The following is a 23,494-nucleotide window of genomic DNA, read 5'->3' on the forward strand; positions in this document are numbered from 1 at the left end:
AATGTAAATCTGGTATCAGTGGGAGCTGATTCAGGACTAGTGTCTCCAACAACAGCATCTCAGGATATAATTCAGTAACACAGTCTGTCATCTCTAGCACCACATATATATTGGTCATCATATAGGCTACTAATTGTTATTCTGTGATTCTGTGATAGTAGCTCTTTTATCAAGTGATTTGTGCGGGCAAATGTAGCATAACGGTGCCCATGCTTAGATGCACTACAACTAAATCATGTAGCATACTAGATTACTGTGTTTAAATTCATGGTGTGATGGAGCTGATTGAAAAAAATGGCAGCACCCTCTGAAAAAATTGGGGACAGTATTCATTGTTCATATATTTTATAACACCTCAATTTGTATATAATACTTCTTCCAGATTGCACAATCAGAAATAAGTTATCCAAGCTTGCAAATGATAATTTAGATGAATTGACGAAGGGGCTGTTCTGTATTCAACACTTAAGCTCTTTCAAACTCATATCCAAATTAAGAGAGCATTCACCAATATTACTGCAAATACTAATAGTATCAGCAATAAATTTCTATAATGCTTTCTACAAAAATAACACAGCAGCAGTAAAGCTTTCTGTTTGTCAATTCAAAATTATATTAATATGGTTAGGGATTTTGCCTGAAGTACCGTAGCTTCTAGTGGTGTTTCTCAACAGTTCTGATTTTTTAATACATTGTAAAACTTTTAAGATAAATGCTTTTTTTAAACATTGTGCATTAAGTACTGTATTACTTTTTGTCATGAAACAGCTAATCATTAATTACAACCCAGTCTCACTTTAGTCCTATGTATGACATACAATGTGTAATAAATGCATTCTGCTCTGCAGAGGCTTACAAAGGTCTTCAAACATTTAAAATAATCACAGGTAGTCTCACCGTCTCACCTGAAGTTTTCTCCTGATAACTGCAGAAGGAAACAGTATGTCTCTAGTCTCTCTAGAAAACTGGGGACACACTCAAAATAGACTTCTCACACCAGGCATGTTGCTGTTCTTTACTAAAACTCAACAGCAGTCAGCAAGGCAATCAGTGGAGAAAGTGTGTCCATGTGTCAATACTTCCCTTGCCTCTGATTTCTTTAAGAATTCATTTTACCTGTATGTGCTGCAGTCCAGCATCATATTTAGTCTTTTCAGTAAGCATGTGTGAGACAACAGCCAAGTTGCAGACAGCTTACTATGCCTGATTTTCCAGCCACATGTTCTTCCATGGCTGAGCTGTGTCAAATGAGGAGATAAGGGCTGGATATTCTTCATATTATTTATTAATTTGTATGTTTCAGTGAGATTAAATGTACACACAAAAGTGCGTCAGTATTTATGAATGCTACTACACAATAAAAGAAATTTTATTCAGAAGTAACAATAAAAATAATTCCATACCCTCCTTCTAGCAATACACACAATTCTTAAAGAAAAATGGTAGCTAGATATGAGATGGCAGAGCTTTCATCCTTCTGAAGATGTAGCGTTTATTTGCCAGGCATAAGAAACTTGCATCTGTCACCTCATAAATTGTTTAAGAGAGAAAAAAAAAAAAAAAAAAAAAAAAGAAGAAAGAAAGAAAGAAAAGATGGACTATGTTTTAATCATTCTGTTGTTTCACCTTGCAGCAGAATTGCCAGGTCATGGCCTGAACCAACAGTTGAACACCAGGTGAGAAGGCATTGCTAACCCAGGGAACTCAGGTGCAAGCAACACACCTGAGTGACTGAAAGGGGGGAAGCCTGAATCCATCCTTCCTCACCCTCATTTAAATGTTACCAGCCAAAGGAGAAGCATTTTTTTTTATAGGTTGCACTCCTCTTGAGCTGTCACTGCCTGTTAGAAGGAAAGATCCAGTTTTCCTTCTTTGTTACCTGCTTTTGCTCTGTAGTGCCTATATTCCATTAGATGGCACTGTTATTGCCTTTTTCTGCCATACACCTGTTCAGCTCTAGTTAGTTCATCAACTTGTGCTAAGAAGTAGAAGACATAAAGTGATGTAGTGGCTGGTCCATAGAGATTTACAGTTTTAAGTTATACCCTTGTTTTGTCTACAATATATACGAATGTATATGAATTAATTCTCCCTGGTGCAGAGTTCAAAATCAAGGAAAAATCATTTTTAAATATGTTGAAAAAAGAAGGCTGTGAAAGGGCTACTGTAAGCTGTCATGCTCCTGCTCTGTCCTAGTGCAACAATGATAACTTAATGTTGTCTATTTCAGGGGAAAAAAAAAAAAAAAAAACCTTAAAAGAAGGGATTTCCATTAACAAGATGTTATATGGGAGCCTTAGGTCCCAGGACAGAGCAAAATCATATGCAAGAAATCAAATGAGTCAGTTTTAGGATGAAAGGTTGTTGCTGCCTATGGCAGTGAGTACTATGGGGAAAGGTATTGCTGGCTTGCTTTTCTCTGATCTTTGCCAGCATGTTGCCTGCTGTATCACACTCCTTTTTTGAAGCTGAAGACCTGCCATCATTTTCATGATCTGTTTAGAAAAATGTCTTGAGATATGTACTGTGATCTTTGACTCCCTCCACCACCTCTAGCACTATCATAACTAATCACAGGAGATGGCTATTCCTCATTTATCTGCAATATTGCCCCCCCATTTCCTCCATACTCCTGTCCCTTTCTTAGTATTGGTTTAAATTTAAGTTGGTTTAATTAAGGTGATATGCCAGTTACAGGTGTGCACTTGTATCTCAGTATCTCTATAATTCTTTACTCTGCTTTTATCAGTTAGAAAATGCCCGCCTCTAAGACTTCTGTGGTTTGTGAATTTGTAGCCAATATCCATCTTATTTGCCTTTTTATTTTCCAAGTTTTTATCCTTCACACTCTAATTATCTCCATTAGGTTATTTAGTAGAAATAATAATTTTTTAAAAGGCTGTATAAGCATACAAGCATTTCCTCGCTTTAAATGGAATATATCGTAATATATTTTGTGGTGAAGTGGAGACATCTAGTGACTATTTTGTATTATTTAAATAAAAAGGATAACTATGAGAGAGCAAAAACCTCCTCCAAATCCTTGAATTAGCCTTTTGATTGTATGTGCATCTTAACATATTTTCCCCATGTTTTCCCGTCAGGACAGGAAAACAGTGATCAAACATCACTGGCTTCTGAGCTTCCAGAGGCTATTTTCTTCTTTTTCCCAAGTATCTTATAGGCCTTGAACTCTGCAACAAATAAATCCAGAGGAATGCTAGTAAAGTCAGTCTAGGTTTACATCACCGGCAACTAGGACACAGTTTAGTGCCTAAGTGCCAATACAAATACCTTCCTCATGCTGTTTTACTGAAGTAAAGTGTCTGCCTTGAAATATCTTAACTGCAATGTCAGGCAACACAAATTATCTTCAATTGAATCATCACTTGCCTGATCAAGGAAGGAGGAGATGGTTCCTTTAACAAAAATGCTGTAATCTTGAGATTGTCTGCTTCCTCACTTATGTGCCTACGGGTGTTGACATCTAAGCTGTTTACTTGTACTTACTTTCCAATCAGTAGAGAGAAAGTGCCCCCAGGGGCCTACCATCTTATCTTACAAACCAGATGAATGATCCCTGAATGTCCCCAGCAGGAGAAAGAGGTGCTAAGGGAGAAGAGCTGGCTTCAAAGTATGTGCACTGTTTATCATCCCAGGTGCATAAAACAAAGCAGGCCAATCTAATGGTGCTCATTTCTCTTGTCAGAAACCTCCATTGACAAAGATGACTGTCCTAAATCACACATGAATTAGACTACTGTGGCAAGCCAAGCTACTAAAAATGCCCTTTGCAAGTGAACTAGTTTCTTTCCCTTCCCCTACAGGCTGCTCAAAGATGGCACAGTATCAAATGTAAACTCACCTGCAAACATCTTACTGAATGAACAAAATCTTAGTGCTGTTAGGGTGGTACACAGTGGAGAAGTCTGTGGAATACAAGAAGCAGAGTTTAAGCAGTTATACTAACTAATAGGCAGGGTGAATACATTCAGATCCCTCCACAGCAGTTGTCCTTGAACAGTGTAGACTTGCCTGCGACACCATGAGGCAGATGGAGGCTTGGCCCAGAGATGACAAATCCTTCTCTTGCACGGTTGATAAAGATGTAAACTCTATGTTACCATGGCATAAAGTAGCAAGATACGTGTGCATATATTAAACAGTTTCCTAAAGATCCTTCAAACAAAAAGTAGTTGTATTGTTTCACAGTGCTATTTTGGCCTTACAGTGAAAGCTGTGGTACAGGGCAGTTCAGCAATGATATGTTTACATCCACTCCAAGTCACTGAAGTAGAATAAAAAAAAAAAAAATCAAGACAGTTGATGTCTCTTCTTTTTCTGTACATAGTCTGGTAGGCTCCATGAAAAGCCTGGCATTATCAGGTAAGATAGAAATTAGCGAGCCACATCACTTTGAACTTGTTCCTGAGAAAAAAGGAAATTACACACGGCCTTTTAGTTACTAGGGTAATTAACAGCATGACAGCCCATTTTTGAAAGAGTTTAATGATCTAGGCTGAAAAAGCTAATATCCTACCTTCATGGCTGGTTCCAAGAGGGCAGAATATTGAACTTCTTAACTTACCATCATGATAACTCTATTGACTTCATCTTGAATGCACTCTTCTAACTGAGGGAGAAAAACAAAAACTAGGATGTTGACTGTCTTTAAAATGAGAATATTTAATGACCAACTTGCAGAGCACTCATGGAGCAGACTCAGCCCTGATTCAATTCTGATGTTAATGATGCCACTGGGTCATAAGTATTAGCATGTCATCTACAGCTGACTGAAGAAATTTCTCTGGGCAAAGAATTCACAGATTTGGCAGCATATTAAATTACCATAAAACCAAAAAATTTGAAATTTGCGTGTGGAGGAAAATCTGAAAGAAAAAAAAAAAGTTGATAGTATTGCTCTCTTTCAAATCCAAATTTAAAAATTAATTTTATTCATTTTAGAAGAGTGAAGCAAAAAAATATACCAATGTATGAGATGTTTCAGCAATGTCTTTCTCCCTTCATCATTACTTTCTGGTTTCAATTTTAAACTAGCAAAGTTTAGAAGGAAGTGACTTGACAATCACAAACTGATTTTTCTGTTAAAAAAGGTTTAAGTGCCCAGTTGGTTTTAACAGGATATGAGCATACTCTGCATGTTTGCAGGTCATGTTCCAGATTAAAATTATGAGTGGGCTGGAGGTCACAAACTATGAGCAAGTTGATAAAAATCATAACTATATTGTTTTTATTGAAGATACATCAACAGGAGGGGCTAAAAATAATGATACAAAGTGAGAATTTACGTAAGAAAAAAATGAAGCATCTAGTTTCCTTCCATTTTACGGACAACTAAACCTTTATTTTGACCTGTTGTGGTGTGATAGGTGGGAGGAGGCCAGAAAGGATGTCATGTGGGGTACTACTTCAGTGAGTCCATTTCAATTACAGATCTGAAGACGTTTCTTCAAAATGGCAAATAAGGTGATTTATGCAGAGTTACAACCTAGGGAGAGTGTACACTGCACTTCACAGACTGCAAATGCAGGTAACAAATGGCCATCTTAATATTACTTACATTTTTTTTCTTCAGCGATACGTTCTTAAAACGTTCTTTTTTTCTTTTTTAATTGAAACATCCATAACATGCTGAAATCTTGTTCAAAGCATTTTTAGAAATATTGATATTTGTCTATTATATATTAATCTACTTGGAAAATTTATGTTTATTAGTAGAATGAATATTGAATTTTATGAAAAATAAAGACTTACCTCTAAAATCCCATTCTGAATTACAGCAGAATGGCTGTAAAGTGCTGCCTGTGAAATATGCAAAAACGCAAGATATTAATACAAATTATTAAAATGTGCATTAAAATGTGCAGTTACAGTGCACTGAGGACGTTGATTATATTTCACTCTCCTGCAGGATAACTATATTTTAAATTTTATTTTGATAAACACCAGAAATAATTTTTAATTATAAAACATCTTCCTTTCTTTTCTTTCATTCCTTCTCTCTTTTTCTCTATCCGTGTGCCATTCTCTTCTCCTCTTTTGCAAGTTGTATGTTAAGAAAAATACAATCAAGAATCTATAGATATTTCTGTTATGTGGTCATATGCGTATGACCTATTGATGCCTTCTACCATAAAACTACATTACTTTAAAAATGTATTTTCAATAAAGTTCCAGAGATATTCGCTCATGGATTTCATTCATGCTTTAAAAGAAATATATCTAGTTACCTTTTTTTTATTCCAATCGAAAGAATAGATCTTTGTTAGCAATGAGACAATTAAACATGGAAAAAGTATTTGAAATTATATTCAGAGCTGACAGCATGAAAGTCAAAGGCTTCCAGAATGAAAGCAGCTTTTATTCTATAAAAATAAATTCTGTTGATTTTCTTTTTGGTACATAGTACTAAAAATATCTGTATTAGTGGTCTACCTTCAGCTTTCATATGTTAAGTCAGTTTGTCCATTAGACTGCACGATCACAACCAGTTTGCTGCAGAAGAGCCAAACTGTCAGGATATCTCCCAGTATAGAATTACTCCATAAGTACTTTCTGGAGATGCACGCACACCCAATACAGTCATCTCTATGAAATGTTTCAAAATTCAGGAGTATAGAAGTCTGTTCCATTTAAACTATGTTTCATCATCTGACATTATCCTTTGAAATCCCAGCTATATTTTAATGCTTTCATTATTATCATAATTCTAGTTGTTTTTTCTAAGTTTTTAATATACCTTGGTAAAATATGCTTAAAAACTGCAATTGTAGGTTATCTTGAGAGCCTTCTAACTCAATAACATATTTCTGAAAACTGCCAACATTCTTTTCTTGGACTGGCTGTATCTAAATAAATAAATAAATAAATAAAACTGGATGGCAAATTTTGTGGCCAAATAAAAAACTAAATTTCAGGTAAAAAGTTTTTCTTGCATTTTAGAAAATAGTGTGGAGTTTAGCCTTTCCATTTTTTAAAAAAAAAATCTTTTCCATTTTAACACATATTCTTGTTGCTCCCTTAGTTGTCTAAAAAGTTCTTTAATAAAATCCTAAAATAATGACTCACACAGGCTCATTAACCTTGCATAAATAAATGCTTTAAATCAATCTCACCTATTGCTAGTGCATTCTACTGAGACATAGTGAAAAAAACCACCTGATATATTTAGCTAATGTTTTTCTTCCATGTTCTCATGTGCATACATACCCATTACGTATTTTTATGGGTTCCATCTTCAATTTATAGATGTGCTCAATGGCTTTCAATGGTTAGAACAGCACAGTACAGGAAACTGTGGCCCTCATCTTGTGCTAGGTGCTGTGAACTCTACTCACTCCCCACCTTCTGTGTGAGAAAGATGTTGCATTCAATGTGACAGATTTAATAATGCTTAGTATTAATACGGTTTGGATTCACCAATTTTCATAAGCCTAACACAGACCTCAGGAGCTCTAGCATTCTGAAGATGTTGTTTTTCTTTATTCAAAAGCTTGGTATTTGCCAAGCTACAGTGAAGTCAGACGCTTGCCTGACAGTGTGCAAAGGAAAAAGCAGCTGCCATCTTAACTCCACACGTTTTACTTTAGATCATTGATACGACCTGAAAAAGAATGAAGATGCTCCTACAAGACAGGAATAATAACTTAGAATGACAAAGAAAAGGGATTTCATACTGAAGGATACCGCTGAGCTGTCTTACCTTACTAGAGAACTCTAGGTTTGGCTATTGCCCTGTGGGCACTGTGCCCAGCTCCCACCAATTTGCACCCTGCTTCTCCTCTGCCTTTATCCTCAGCAGTACTGAAGAAATTCTTGAAGTTCTGCATGTTATGGCAAGAGCTATTAGTCTCCACTTTGAGCTGTTTAAATTTTCATTTTTTCATTTTCTCCACGGCACTTCAAAGAAAAGATCTCTTTGATTTCTCTCTTAAGAAAATAAAGTATTTTATTTCATACATCATTGGCAAACTAATTTGATGTACACAGTCTGGGAAAATGGGGCTTAAGATGCATAGTAAACAACTTACATTTAATGAAAAAATACAGTTTCTTCCTCTCTTCCTCCCACTGCCCCATCTATAGAAAACTGCAAAGGTCTGTCAGGTATGTCCTACTTATCCTCTGCTTTCCCTCTTCTTCGTACTCTGACAATCCATGGAGGGATTTAATAACACAAGATGGAGAAGAAAATGTGCCATAGGGCTATTCCTCACCTTGTTAGATCTGCAGTCATCTTCCTGTTTATATATGTAACTGTGAGCTTTTCTGAGTTTATGATGTTGCTTAATTGGGCCAATGGGCCTGTGCCCATTGTCTAGGCAGAGAGATGTCTTCCTGGCATATATCTGAGTGTACGAATTTTAAAGCACTGTTTACATGATGCAGACAGACAACATGATAGAAGTAGAAATCAAGTACCTAAACATCTTTGCCTGCTTTGAGTGTGATGTCTAGCACTTGTTACTGAAATTGCACTAGTACAGTGAAAGAGATATCTTCTGTTGTGGAGATGCTAGCTTAAACATTCATGGAAAATAACTGACAATTGCAGGCAGGGTCTCTAAAGGTTATGAGAACAATGAAGTTGAGGCTAAACAATCTGAGCAAACGACTCTCTTTCTTCGGAAAATGAACAGCTGATGTTGAAAACCCCCACTGCCTAGTCCTCTTCCAGCCCAATTTGCACCCCTGATAATAGAATAGATGGGAATTCTTCCAAATTTAGGCAGAGAGTCCAGAGAGAGAATATGCGGGCAGTCTCAAGCCTTTGTAGAAACCTGCCCTGAAGATATTTCACTAGTCTCCATTGATCCTAAAAATCTTGAAATTCACGGTGAGAATGTTTTTGGGTTTTTTAGTGGTTGGAATCATAGCTATGGCTACCAGGACAATTGAGAGTTCTCTACTGACTGAACACTAGACATGGAACAGGGAGACTTTCAGCAGTGAGTGGTAGGAACACCGTCCTCTGCTACATCATTTTTGAAAAACAAATGTCAGGTAGTGCCATACAAAATACTGGAGAATCTATGTATAACAAGAGGAAATGCTACTGCTCGTGGAAGTATTCCTCTCACTAATAGAAAAGTCACAGTTTATTGTGCATAAATGTTATCTGTCTCAAGGCAATTGTTTCATTGCCGCCAACATCTGCAAGCAGTCTGCTGATGCCAGGTAGCTTTCAGAAGAAATGGGCACATGCTCTTTGGCAAGAGTAGGAGGCCTCTTCCTGAAATATGGAAAGGATAGTTTGATCAAGTGAAAGTAGGAGATTTTTACAAAATAAATCCTAAAGACAGACTTCTTAGAACAGAGGTGATCTGGGAAGCTCCTTATCCTGATTATCAGCTGACAAATTGGAAAGAAACACCAGGAAGAAGAATGACAACTAACACTTGGAAGAAACAGAGGAGCTGTAGCTGGAGGAAAATAAGTTTTTCTTTGTGATTTGTAAACCTCAATACAACAAATAGTATAAATGTCCATAATGAGAGAAAGACTTGCTCTATTATCTTGGTGTGGGAAATGGGGACTTCTAAGCCTATAGTCTCAAATCAATGGAGATGACCACTTGTACTGTGAGTGGTCATGTTTTGCCAACAAAAAAGATTCTTATCAAGGAAAGCAAATGCCAAGGGCATTGATGTAAGAAATGAGAGTAACTCCCCTGCTATCAAGTAAGAGTGGTCATAAATTAATAAGGCAATAAAGATTCAAATAAGTCTATTGTTAATTCTTCTGTCCTCAAGTTTCTGTCTTCTGTAATTAAGAGCAGAAAAAAAAAGAAAAGAAAAAAATAAAACAACCTCGCTTTTGGACTATTCTGGATGAGAATTAACTGCAGCTAGGCTTCCTTTAAGGTTTTTTGATAGAAAGTTGCTTGTACTTAAAACCTTTGCTCTTTTTGCAATGATGCCTACCAGCAATTAATTAAAACCTTATTTTAAATACGTGGAAGAATGAACTTAAGGAAGAATATCCTGTGGATGAAATGAAAGCAGAATGCTTACAGTTTACATAATATTTGACATGATTTTACACGATCAACTGCTGGAAGTGATATTTAATTCATAAGGGAAAATAGCTTGCCTCTCTGCACACGCAGTACAGCATGGCTTTGTTCAAGTAGGAACTGTGCTCCTCTGTATGAAAGAAACAGTGGAAAACAGACATGGTTTGTACCTATGACAAAAATCTGAATACACTAGGAAGAAAATGTTTATTGAGAAATACATAGGGAAAAAAAATAGCCTCCCACATATTGCCATCGATTAACTTTGCTTAAATGCCAACAGAAAACATGTATGTGTGGATAAGATACAGAATAATAAGAGTATTAACTTCTTTAAATTTTCCTAAAATGTAATAACTAACTTCTATTGTACTTATTTGGAACAGTAAGTTGAAATAAATTTGGAATAATGGCATAATTATTTGCAAAAGCTCTGCTAGTACTTCCTTTTTGACAAATTCATCCAGTGACACGCAAAGTTTACCAGAAAAAAAATAAAAGAAAAAAAAAATAAAAACTGTGTCCTTGCTCTTAGCATTTTCTCCAAGAAACACTGATGCTGGAAGGTGGGAGGTGCTGGATCAAATGAGAACCACAACAGCTGGTCTCAGTCAGTTCCTCTTAATGGAGTACTTTTTGTTTCTGCAGGTGATCAGATAACCTACGCTGAGGTGAAAAAGAGGCGGAAATCTGTCACACAGGACGGTACACCAAAGACCTCGCATCAAAGTACTAAAACACAACAGGAAGTTTAAAACTTTTTCATTATATGTTCTCTGCTTTGTTTATCATTGTAATTACACATTTACATGTAATGGAAGAGTTGCTTGGTGTTAGATATCCAGAGAGATGTAGGTATGGTTTAGGCAAATTTAAAGTTTGGGGACATTGCATCTGGGAGCAAGTGGTGCCCTTAGGGCGCATTGCTGTAGGCAGTGTTGTGTCTGTGCTGTCAACTGCATGCAGCCTGGAACACACTAGTAGAGTCTCTGGCCTCTCCCTTCCTCATTTGTGGTGTTTTCGTTCAGAAATGTCTGAATTTAAACATTAAAAAAGTATGGCTTGCTTGTTTGCTTGTTTGTCTGTTTTGTTTGTTTTCTGTGCTTGTTTTTGTTGCTGTTGTTTGTTTGGTGGTGATTGAGTTGGATTGGTTTTGTTGGGTTGGTTGGCTTCTACAGCACTGCACAGAATACACTGTGACATGCTGCCAGGAACTGGATTAGATTCTCACATAAACGATGGTATCATGCTATAGATCAGTTCTGGGGAAAAGGATTGTCACTGTCCGTGTCTGTACCATTAAAAAGGAAAGGTTCTGTGAAATATAACTAGGATTCCCCCAAGAAGGAACTAGTTAGATCATCCCAGAAGGACCCCAGAAGCAAATGAATGTGCACCATGCAGGCATTGTGGCCTGCTGGAGGACTAGGACCTGAAGCAGACCAAGTGGCAGACAAACTGCTATCTCATGCCTTTAGCGAGTAGATCCGTACAAAACACAGCAACTCCACACTCATTCAGCCCACAAATACCCCACTTTTATGGAGTATGGGACAGTATCATTCTCCATCTTTTCTGCAGATAATTCTGATCTGTTTTTCTCTGATCCCTGCCGCTGAGAGGATGCTTAGAACATGTGGTTAAAGTTTTTCAATAGACACAATAGAAAACTTTTTATTCTTTTTAGCAATGATTTCCATGTATTGTTTTTCTTTTCCAGATGCATTTTAAAAAAAAATAAACAGATTGGCAATATCATTTAAAGCACAGAAATTGAATTATTTTTAGAAAGTGATAGATAATTAGGACTTAAACAGTTTTTCAGTAAGTTCAGATAACTTGTATCTGGTCTTTTCTGAAGTGCAAATGTTAAGATACATTACATTATTTTTTCGAAGACTGGGACCTGCCCTTAAAGTAAATTTTGTTTTGCATGTATGAGGTGAACACGAGTAAGAGATGGAAAGAAGGTATTTGCACTCATGCAACGCAGAAGAACAACAAGCTATTTTTAGAAAAAAAATGTTAGCTGCGGAAAATGCTACGTGAGAACAAATGTTCCCATTGCTGAGTTAATTTGGCCTTACTAGAGGGGAAAAGAAACTGAAAGTTTCAGGCAATGTTTCTTATTAAAAGTGGCAGTCAGTGAGAAAGGAAAGTGAATTAAATGCATATCTCAATCCTGCTGTTATAAAGGTAAAACCAGTTTACTGACTTCTTTTAAATTCACTGTTGTTTTGTGTTGCTGAATTTGGGATTGTGCGGCAGAATCAAAAGTATTATAAGTGATGTAATGTATTATTTTGACATTTCATCATCTTTTGTTTGTTGACTGCCTTTTTGTATTTCAGTCCTCACTTCCTTCCCTTCTCTGATTTTGCCTATGATATCCATATTTCCAGGTTTGCGAAATTTTAGAATCAAAGAATCATTACAGAATCATAGAATAATATAGTTGGAAGGTGCCCTTAAGTATCACAAAGTCAAACTCTTGGTTCCACACTGGACCATCCAAAAATCAGACCATATGTCTGAGAGTGTTGTCCAGAATGTCTTGAACTCTGGCAAGCTCTGTGCCATGACCACTTTCTTGGGGAGGCTGTTCCTGGCCTCCCTCTTGGTGAAGAACATTTTCCTGAATCAGCCTGAACCAACCCTGTCTCAGCTTCATGGCATTCTGTCAGGTTCTCTCACTGGTCACCAGAGAGAGAGCAGTGCTACCCCTCCGCTCCCTATTGTGAGGAAGCTGTAGACCATGTGAGGTCTACTCTCAGTCTCCTCTAGGCTGAACAAACCAAGGAATCTCAGCCACTCCTCATATTCTTCCCCTCTAGATCCTTTACCATCTTTTTTGGATGCTTTCCTTTAGACAGATCCTTTGGATACTTTCTAATAGCTTTATGTCCTTCTTGTACTGTGGCACTCAAAACCTCACACAGTACTCAAGGTGAGGCTGTTAAAGTGCAGTGTAGCGTGAGACAATCTCTTCCTTCAACCAGCTAGCAATTCCATGCTTGATGGAATACCCCAGGGTATGACTGGCTTTCCTGTCTGCCTGGGCACACTGTTGACTCATGTTCAACTCACTGCTGATCGAGACTCCCAGAACACTTTCAGCAGGGTTGCTCTGCAGAATCTCATCCCTAAGTTTATATGCATAGCCAGGATTGCCACTTCTCAGGTGCAGAATCTGGCACTTACTCTTGTTAAACTAACTTCATGCAGTTAGTGATTGCCCAGCCCTCTAATTTATCTAAATCTCTCTGCAAGGCCTCTCCACCCTCAACAGAGTCAGCAACTCCTAACACTCCAATACTAAATCAGTATTGTCAGCAAAAATACTCAAAACATCCAAAAATACTCAAAACAAAATGGCCTATATCCCAATCATTTATGAAAATATTAAAGAGAACTGTTTCTAAAATAGAGCCCTATCGAACTCCACTACTGACTGGCTGCCAGTATTGGCCATTTACTATAACTGTCAACTGGTTGCTCACCTATCGCATTGTGTTTTTGTCTAGCTATATGCTAGACAAAAGTATACTGTCCAGAAGGATACTGTGAGAAGCAGTATCAAAAGTTACTGAATCCAAAACATAACATCAGCTAGCTTTCCTCGGTCAACTAGATGGATGACCTTGTCAAAAAAGAAAGTAATTTAAATAGGACCTTCCCCTCATGAATCCATGTTGGCTGTAACCAATGACTGCATTTCCTTCAGGTGTTTTTCAACAACTCTCAGCATAATTTTCTCCTTAATTTTACCAGGCACTGAAAGTGAAACTGACAGGCTTCCAACTACCAGAGCCTTCTTTCTTGCCCTTTTTGAAAATTGGCCAGATTTCAACAATATTTGCCAGCTTTCAGGCAACTGGGACCTCTCCAGATTCCCAAGAACACTGAAAAATAAATTGAGGGAGGTTTCACAATTACATCAATCATCTCTCTGAGTACCCTGGGATGAATCCCATTATCCATGGACTTATAAGCATCCAGGTGGGGCAGAAAATCCTACACTAATTTAAGGTTGGCTGGGAGTTGATCGTTACCACACTCAAGGTCCTCCAACTCAGGGCACCTGAGGTTCCAGAGCCCATTATCAGCGTTGAAGACAGAGGCAAATAAGGCATTAAACATCTCTGCTTTGTCTATGTCCCTGTGTGTAAGGTGACCATTCTCATCAGGTAATGAACAAATGTTCTCTCTGGTCCTCCTTATGGTGTTAACATATTTTAAAAAACCAGTATAATTGTCCATCACAGTATTGGCCATCTTTAACTCGCATTCTTCACTGAAACATCTTTAAAGGTCACAGTAATTAGATGCCTGTTCCAATTCTTATTTATATTTTATTATTTTTTTTATCATATAGATCAGTATGAAAAGTGTGAAGGAATAGGGATCAGAGGAACACAAGCACAGATATCCTGGGCAGAATTATGGTGCCAAAAGTAGAAAATGATGAAGGCAGGGATTTAACAACTAATTAAACACATATTTCTTTGTTGTTTAAAAAGAGTGTTAAGAGGCCATCTGGGAAAAGCAGTCTGTAGAATTCCGAATTACCCATGAAAACTTCTTCAAAAAGCCTGAAGGAGAACATCATAATTTCCTTCTGAGTGTTCAGCTGTGTAAATTGAGAATAATAATCCATGTTAGCACCACTATTATGAGCCATTTTCCAAAGGACACTCAGGGACAGAACAGCTAGGTATACTGCTGAGCAAAATGCTCTAGCAGAGCTGTGCATCCACAGCTGGTGAACTGCACAGTAAGGTGAGAGTGCTGGCAAAGCTATGCACAGCTTCAGAAAATGAGAGGTCATGTTTTTAAGCATCTTCTCAGCAACTAGCATGATAAAAATTAGAACTAGCCAGGTTCTTCTGATCCTGAAAATGTGAATTCACATATAAGCGTACATAAATAAGGGTTTTATTTTTACTGAATAACTAAAATTATAACTATAACTAAAAATAATAAAAATATTTGCCAAAGGAATATTAATTTTCTACAAATACATTTAACTGAGAAATAACAAAAAGCAAACCCAACTTTTTCAATTGTATCTACAGCACATTGATGATATCCTCATAAACTTCACTGTCTATAGGCACTAGATGTGTAGTTCACAGTAAAAAGGCTGCTTCTCTTCAACAAGACTCTTTCCCCCAACCCTCTCTCTCCTTACCATGAATAATACAGAAAAAAACTTCAGTTGCTTCTAGCTGTTGTGAGACCTTTCTTCCTTTTCTCTTCACTAGTAGCCTGCTCCGAGAACGCACAATGGTGTTATATTGCCATCGTCCTGTACTTCTTTGCAGTGATTCTATTCATCACTGTGATCCTCTTAGCAGTGAAATGTTAACCTTGAGACAGATGATGTGGTTCTGCTGACAAATGGGGTAAGACGTTCCTATCAATATTTGTGTTTTCATTTAATATTTTCACACTATCAGAAGAGGTACAAGCAAGCATCCTACTCATATGATAAAGTCTCCGTGAAAAATCCGGCCAGACAGCAATTCACGTTCACACTGGATAATATCTAGCTCCCTGCTGATGATTCATAGTGCACTTAACAGAGCACAAGTTAGCCAAGAACTTTGACAGAACTGCCTTTGAGAGCAGGTCTTCAATTTTGCCTCATTATTTAATCATAGGCACCTCCCAGTTGTGTAGGGAAATAACCCCACCAGCCTGCCATGAAACAAAGCTAACAAGTTGCTGGTGTAGATGGAGGGGATACCTCCAATGGCTGCTCAGGCCAGGATGAAGAGGGACCAACTGAAGTGTCATGAACAAACAAGCTGTGTTGATCAGTCTGACATTTGAAGGAAACTTAAAGAACAAGATTTTCAGAGAAAATCTTCCCATCCACATCCAGTGCTACCAGGTATCTCCGTGGGCAGCACTGGAAAAGCAATGTCACCTTCATGCCAACGTAGTTGACATGGTATGTGCGGAGAAAAAAGAGCAAACATAAGCATCCGTGCCTATCTCATATTAGAGCTTTTTGGGAAACTTTTGGTAAATCATTTGGGAAAGGACATGTTGCATGGAAAGCAGACCTAGTATTAAGACACACTCCTTATAGAGCTATAAAGTGTGTTTAGTCACCCCTCTGGATAGCTCTCCCTGGCAGCTGTCAAATCTGTGCTGAAGACACCATCTCATATCCTGTGACAGATGCAGTGTCCCTGCCACTGAGCAGAGTTCTCCTCACTGCAGCTAAATCACAACAGGAGGGCCAGTGGCTCACCAATCATGTTTGCTCTATCAGGCCTCCACTTCAAGGCATGGCACATTTACCCATGGTCCCCATGATGCACAAGTGCCCTTCCTTTACTCAAGAGGATCCTTCAGTAGGATATTCTATTAACTATGTTTTTGTTTTTGTTTTTCCAGGAAAGTCAGATCAGAAAGGCTCTGCTTCTTCAATAAAACAAGACAAAATGTTTACTATTATGTTATTTCCTCTGCATAGACTTCTATGGAAGAAGACATGCCGACAGTCTGGCCACTCTTCAGTTACTTCTTCCAGGATTTTCACAAAACCTTTAACCTCTCTGTATACGGGAAAAAATATATTATTGATGTAATAACACCAGCAACCACCACATGGTATCAGTGCATGTAACAAGGTGCTAGCTCGAGCTACTGCATCATAAGTTGGATCTTAGTGTTGTCTACACAACAGAAATGAGCAGGAGGACCCATTTGAAACATCACTTCTATTTCAACAACTTGATTTTACAGTAATCTGTCATGTAGATAAGCTTTTAGATTTTGATATGATCAAGTGCAAAAATGAATGTTTAAAATAGAGAATGTGAATGGTTGCACTAAATTTTTTTTATGAGATCCACACCTGTATGTGATTTTTATTGTTCTGATGGCTTTTGGTGAGATTTATAGGAGTGGGGTATTGAAGATGAAGGAAGTTCATTAGTTCATCAGAGAAGTCTTAGTCTCATTTCCCCACATGAATAAAATTATTCTGTTTTGCTTGTCCAGATGAGTGTCTCACAGAGCCACAGTATGTTGGTTCTGTCTTGGAGCAGTAATTCATTTTTTGTTTCCATTTTTTTTCCCACAATGCAGTAGCTTCAGTTAAGTCAGAGTCCTTCACTAGAACTAAACCACCTCAGATTCAAACAAATATGTTTGTAATTATTATTTTGTTTTTCATTATTTTGAATCCTCACCCATTATAATTTCTCTGAGACATGCTGATATCAGTGATCTGCAGTTCCTGAATAGAAGGGACCATATAGTATAGCAAATATTTGTAGAATCGTTCCCTATTCCTAAGCTTATCTTAGGCTGTGCTGTTGCTGTTGATAAGTTTCTATGTTTTTATAATATGTTTGCCAGAAATCAGTAAAGAAATTTAGTAAAGCATTTCACATACTCGTGTTTGTTCTTGCAGTAGTCAGACATTCAGCAAGTGTATGAGTGCAGTGCTTCTGAGCTGTTGTCATGAAGCAAGGTGCTGATCTGATAAGTACTGTCTAAAGACAGAATTCCTGCTTCACAGTGCAAAGCATCAAATGACTGGTAGAAGAGAATGATTACATTTTTCTTGAGATTATTCTTTCACTTGCCAGGTGCTGTGGGATAAATCCAGATCCAGAAAAATGGGGAAAAAAAACAGATAAAAAAATAAATGGTGGCAGGAGACTTTGGACATGAAATGGACCTGCATATTGTTGTTCTTCACTGCACTTATCTGACTTTAGCTGGAAGATTCTCTCACATAATATTCTCAGATAGCCCCTACAGCTAAATCAAATTTCCAGGCTAAATTAATTAGTTCCAGCTTTCTTAAGATGCAAGAAAATTTCCACAATCTTCAAGAGCTACAGTAATGTAGTTTTGCATATATATAACATGTGCAATCATAGCAGATAAAAAAAGAAACAGAAGCAGAAATCACAGTTCCTGGCATTCAAGCCCTACCAAAGACAAGATCATTATTTCAGAATGAAGCAGCTTCACAGGAAACTGAATGCACAGATGCTAAGTATGCAAGCAAGAAAAGGGATATGCATTTCAGGACCAATTAGAAACCATCACTTATTATAAGCCCAACAGGAAGTTGCACAGATAATCAGGTCTCTAGTTGCAACAAGCAGATCTTTGGGAATTTCAGTGGCAGATCCTACCACATGAGAGGTGCACTGCATAGATACCTGAGTAAGAAGCATGCATATGATGCTTTGTATGTTGCTCTGTAACTCTGAAGGGGATCAAGTAGTTTGTTTAAAGTGAGAAGTAACAAACTTCTAAAAATTGAAGTGACTGTTTTTGCTGGTTACTGAGAATTCAGCATACTGACTTGTGGTTTTGACAATCAGCCCACTAGACCATTTAAGATAAATTTAACAAACTTTGGTCTGATCCTGCTCTCAACCACATGGTTCTTAGACACACTTTGAGGAGGAAAGGGCTTATCTGTCATGGAATCAGTACAACAAGGCTGTCTGGTCATTGGTTGTACGCACCTTACATGTGCTATATATAACACATGACTGTAAACCTGACACGAGAGAGCTGCCTCTTTCCTTTGTTCTTCGTCCCTTTAGCTTTCCCTGGAGATTGTTTGCTTCCTCCTCCTTCTCTGCATTTTCTTTCCCTTTTACTTCAGGTATATCCTGCTCTCCTGATTTTTCTGGCTTTTCAGCCATTCTCTTAGCCCTTGCTGTTAAGTGTCATCCCTTTTGTTCATGGACACTGTGATGTATACATGAAGACTGAAGAAGATGATTAAAAGAATGCATCATTACAAGGATGCCCTTTATAAAGCAGCACCAAACAAATATTTTAGGACTTTCATTAAAGGAAAATAAACAGGAGTGGAATAAACTCTTTCAAAGGGCAAGAGGCAAGACACAAGCAGTGTGAGGAGAGGATTATCTCTCTCAGATGGCTTAACACAGGTATTTCTCTTACGTCTGCAATTAAATGTATCTCAGATTTGACACCTGACAATAAGTCAAAGACTGACTCCATCACTTCTCAGACTTGGAGAGGTAAAACTCATGTAGCTCTTCCTACATGATGAGATATACTGTAGCCCACTGTCTTTGAGATGAATCAGCTAACCACTTTTCCGCATAGCTGGACACTCCATATATGCCGTCCTTCTGTGATGTGACAGATTTGAGTAGTTCATTTTGAATTTTCATTTACTGTTACAGTAAGGTTCATTAAGGAGGAGGACATTCTTGAAGAACGAGCAGAGCTCATTCTCTCAAAGCCCTGTCTGTTACAGGAGCTTCATTCAAGATAGCTATAATGCTAGAAAAGGAGACAATACTACTGTTTTTTTTTATAACTCCTCCAACAAAACACAAGGTAACCTAAGTTAGTTCTGCTATGTTTCAGGACAGTTCTGGTGAATTTAAGCCTCTGTTGAACTGAAAGTTAGATCTGAACCCTGAAGCCTACAACAGACTTGGGCCCTAAACTCAAATGAAATCTTCTGAGCTGTTTAAGCTCATTTTTATAGTTCTGGCCCACTCAGATGTGCTTCCTCTGTTTCTATAGGGGAGCAGCTGAGTACCAGTTCTGTGGGTGTATATGTCCTACAGCAGCTTGTTTGACTTTTTCTTGTTTTTGACAAGTAAACTAGTCTAATATCTGGGGATGCAAGTCCAAGATGATACTCCTTTGTCAAGGAAAGCTTACACAGTCTTGTACATTACTATACCTCATTCCTCCTAGTATGGGAGGGTGGGGGAGGAAATACTCTCCTAGATCTAATGTTTCCAAATGTGGTTTTGACAAAAAGGTAAGAAAAAGTAACACATACCTACAGATCCTATGGATGTGCTAGAGGGTGATGAAGTAAATTAGAAAGTCATATAACTTCAATATACTACATTATTCATACCCAAATTAACTAGGAGATGAACAGAGCATTAAAAAAGGAAACGGTGTCATGGAGAAAGAATCTCATTTCGTACATTGTAACCAACTATGCATGAATGTTTACATATATATAGAGAGAGAGAGAGAGTAATCTGTTGTCTTTGAATCTGGAAAAATAATGGGGACCAGAGTGGAAAAGCAATCAAGGAATACAGTTTACAAAGAAAAGGACAACTGGGCTGGCAGCCAAGAGAGCAACCACAGTATAAGTTTAATGTCCTTTTTTCTATTGCTTTATTATAGCTTTTATTTATTTATTTATTGAATGATAGGCAGGGAAAGCTAAAATACCCACTGCTCAACTCTTTTTCCCCAGTAGTCTCAGTATTTGGACTTCAGAAAATGCTGTGTGGTTTGCATAGTCAAATACGATGACAATCAGTCATACACACTCTACCTCATACATTTTGTGAGGGTGTGTTATGTAGGAAAGAGAAATTGTATGTTGTGCGAAATTCTATTATTACAATCTTTAGTTTGTTTTAGTAAGAATGAAATGTTGAATGATTACATTTTAGGTTAAAAAGCACTGGAAGCGAAAATGCTTTGGGGTTTCTCAAAATATTTACTTTCATTACAAACTAAGGTGATTTTTTTTTTTAGCTTCTTCCTACTTTTATGTTTTATTTATCTACTGGAATGCTGAAAGGCAAGATGACAAGGAACTCTGTAAAAATAGCCCTCTGTGTATTGAGCTCTGCCTGAACATGCACCACAAGCAGCATGAGCTCTGTAATACTTCAAATATTTCTGGATCTAGGAAAACATATTCTGAAATAAAAACCTGAAACACTTTTGATGAAGTTACAACAACATACATCTTTTGTTCTTTATAACTTAATAATTCTTTGAGGTGAGCATCAGGAAAATACTTTATCATCAATCAGTATTTACATACAGAAAAATTTTCCTGCACAACTCCATACAATGGGATTATGCCTTATTAAAATAGTTACTTGTTTGTACAAGTTACTGAGTTAAACCTGGTTTTGTTCTTTGCAGGTACATTAAGCACCTGTGAAGAAAATAATGGAAGTGAATCTGAGAATATTAAGTGAATTCTTTTCTTGACATCCTACTTTTCTCCCAAAAATCACAGTCACAACTAGGTAGTTGCATGATCCTTATATTAAATGTGTCAAATTCTAATGTATTCAAGCTCAAGTGTCGCTGTAGATAGTCCAGTTATTTGTCATAGAAAATGAGAGAAAAAGTTATGATAACTTGTAATTTTTAATGAATTGTCTCTGAGTGGAAATTTCTTTGGTAAAATTTAAATCACCTTAATTTTTAGTTAAAGCTGGATCCATCAGATCTTATTTCACTATACATTGATAATGGCAATGCACAGAGAGCTACATAATCACATACTGTTATTTTTCATAGCTGATACTATCATGTCAGTTCATCTTGAAGCTCCTAGAACAAGGACTCAAGATAAAGATTACTGATGGCGTCAATCCTTTGCCTCTCTATCCTGCAACTTGATGCAGTGAGATAACTTGCCTTCTAAATATCTATTGTATCAAGTAGTATTTGTAATCAAGTTTTGAGTTCCTGCAAAGGTACAGTCTCTCAAGCTCCAACGTTATCTACTTTGAAGGCTTGATTCAGCAGCTGAAGTTACAGCTCAGTTACAGAGCTGTTACTGAGCACTAACTCTGAGACCCTTGAGCATTACTGCAGTTGTAGTAGGAGCTGGATTAGTCCCTACCTACTTGCAGTCCTGATCTGTGTTTAGATGTGACAGTGATTAACATTTTCTCAGACATGTCTGTACAGGAGAACAGCTGAAAATTTAAGAACAATTTCCTAAAATTCATTGAAAGCCAGGAGGAGTGGCTGACATACCAGAAAGCTGTGCTGCAATTCAGCAAGACCTGGACTGGCTGGAGAACTAGGTGGAGAGGAATGTGATGAAGTTCAACAAGGGCAAATATAGAGCCCTTCACCTGGGAGCAAATAACTGCATACATCAGTACAGGCCAGGGACTGACCTGGTGGAAAGGAGATCTGCAGAGATGGACCTGGGTGTGCTGGTGGACAACAGGATGAGAATGAACCAGCAGTGTGCCATTGTGGCCAAGGTCAGTGTTATTGTATGTTGCATTAAAAAGAGCACGGACAGCAGGTTGAGAGATGTGATCCTCTCCCTCTGCTTTGCCCTGATGAGGACACATTTGGAGTACTGTGTCCGGTTCTGGACACCTCAGTTCAAGAAAACAGCAGAGGGTCACAAAGATGAGTAGGAGCTGGAGCTTCTCCTATTCAGGGTAAGGCTGAAAGACCTGGGAATGTTCAGCCTGGAAAAGAGAAGGCTGAGAAGAGATCTTATCAACGCTTATAAATATCTAAATATTGAGAGTCAAGGGGATGGGGCTAGGCTCTTTTCAGTGGTGCCCAGCAACAGCACAAGGGGCAGTGGGCACAAACTGGAGCACAGGAAGTCACATATAAACATAAGGATGAACTTCTTCACTTTGAGGATGACAAAGCACTGGAACAGGCTGCCCAGAGAGGATGCGGAGTCCCTCTCTCTGGATATACTCAAAACCTGCCTGGATGCTTTTGTGTGTAATATACTGTACGGAACCTGCTTTAGCAGGGAGTTGAAATAGGTGATTTCCCCTCCAACACTTACAATTCCATGATTCTGTAGAAACCACAGACTTTAAAAAGTGGCCTTGTCCTTTTACATAATTTTCCTCATGAATTCATTTCCTTATGTATGGTCAATATAATAAAATAATTTCTGAGCTGATTTCTATATGTACATTAATTATTAACTCTCAGTTATTTTCTTATAACAATGGCCAAACTGCTCCACAGCCTTTTAACTAGATGCCATTTAACTTAAGAGTCAAATGCTGACTTCTTGAGGGTCGGGCCTCATGCTCATTCAATTGCTCTTGAATAGAAAATCAGATGATAATCAGTAGTAAATAACAAAACACAGGTCCAAAAACCAAAGTAGTGAAACAACACAAAACTTGAGATAATAGATGAAGCTGAGATAGAACTGCAGACACGTAAGCCCTGAATAATTTATAGTTCTCAGCCCTGAAGTGCAGCACATCTGGCTGCACGTTCTCTCCATTTTTAGCAATTGCATATGCCTTAGTAACAGGACAGCAATGCACAGAGAAACATAAGTTTTGTACTGAGATTCCAGGGCACTTCATACACCACTTATCTGAGAGTAGAGTACACACAGAACTCTTCATTTTCTCTTGCTTCTTATTTTAAATCTCAGTTGCAACTTTAGTTCAGATAATCAATCAACTCCAAGAAAGATAAAAGCCCTGTTACAATCATTTAAAATGTTTTGTGATTAAGAAGAGCTGAATAAAAAGCAAATGCAACATGTCTACCACAAAACAGTGAATCAACACTTCCTCATTCTGCTCAGAAATGTGACTGATGCTTTCTAAACTAATTTGCCTTGTGGCAAGAGCAGGCCTGTGAACACAGATCATACTGTATCCCTACTGTGCAGAAGAAAGGCATGGAATAGGTGGAAGT

The 23,494-nt window shown here is 37.8% G+C and overlaps 2 long non-coding RNA genes across 3 annotated transcripts in view; one reads left to right on the plus strand and one right to left on the minus strand.

The window, feature by feature from the left end:
• Positions 1-1,071: 1,071 nt before the first annotated feature.
• Positions 1,072-23,494, minus strand: part of LOC146545447 (uncharacterized) — a 32,532-nt gene continuing 10,109 nt past the window's right edge. The window contains exons 3-5 of one of the 2 annotated variants that reach the window (XR_014886435.1): positions 5,776-5,823; positions 4,589-4,633; positions 1,072-3,929 (exon numbers count right to left, since the gene is read on the minus strand). This is a non-coding gene — a long non-coding RNA (uncharacterized LOC146545447). Of the gene's footprint in view, positions 4,429-4,588; positions 4,634-5,775; positions 5,824-23,494 lie in introns of both variants that reach the window. The other variant, XR_014886434.1, reaches the window with a different exon arrangement.
• LOC104913156 (uncharacterized) lies at positions 5,399-17,458 on the plus strand. Its single transcript, XR_795162.4, has 4 exons — positions 5,399-5,551; positions 10,685-10,765; positions 15,301-15,441; positions 16,445-17,458. It is a non-coding gene; the product is annotated as an uncharacterized LOC104913156 (long non-coding RNA).

This window comes from Meleagris gallopavo, chromosome 1, assembly GCF_905368555.1.
Source record: "Meleagris gallopavo chromosome 1, MGAL_WU_HG_1.1, whole genome shotgun sequence".
In the NCBI taxonomy this organism is placed as follows: domain Eukaryota; kingdom Metazoa; phylum Chordata; class Aves; order Galliformes; family Phasianidae; genus Meleagris; species Meleagris gallopavo.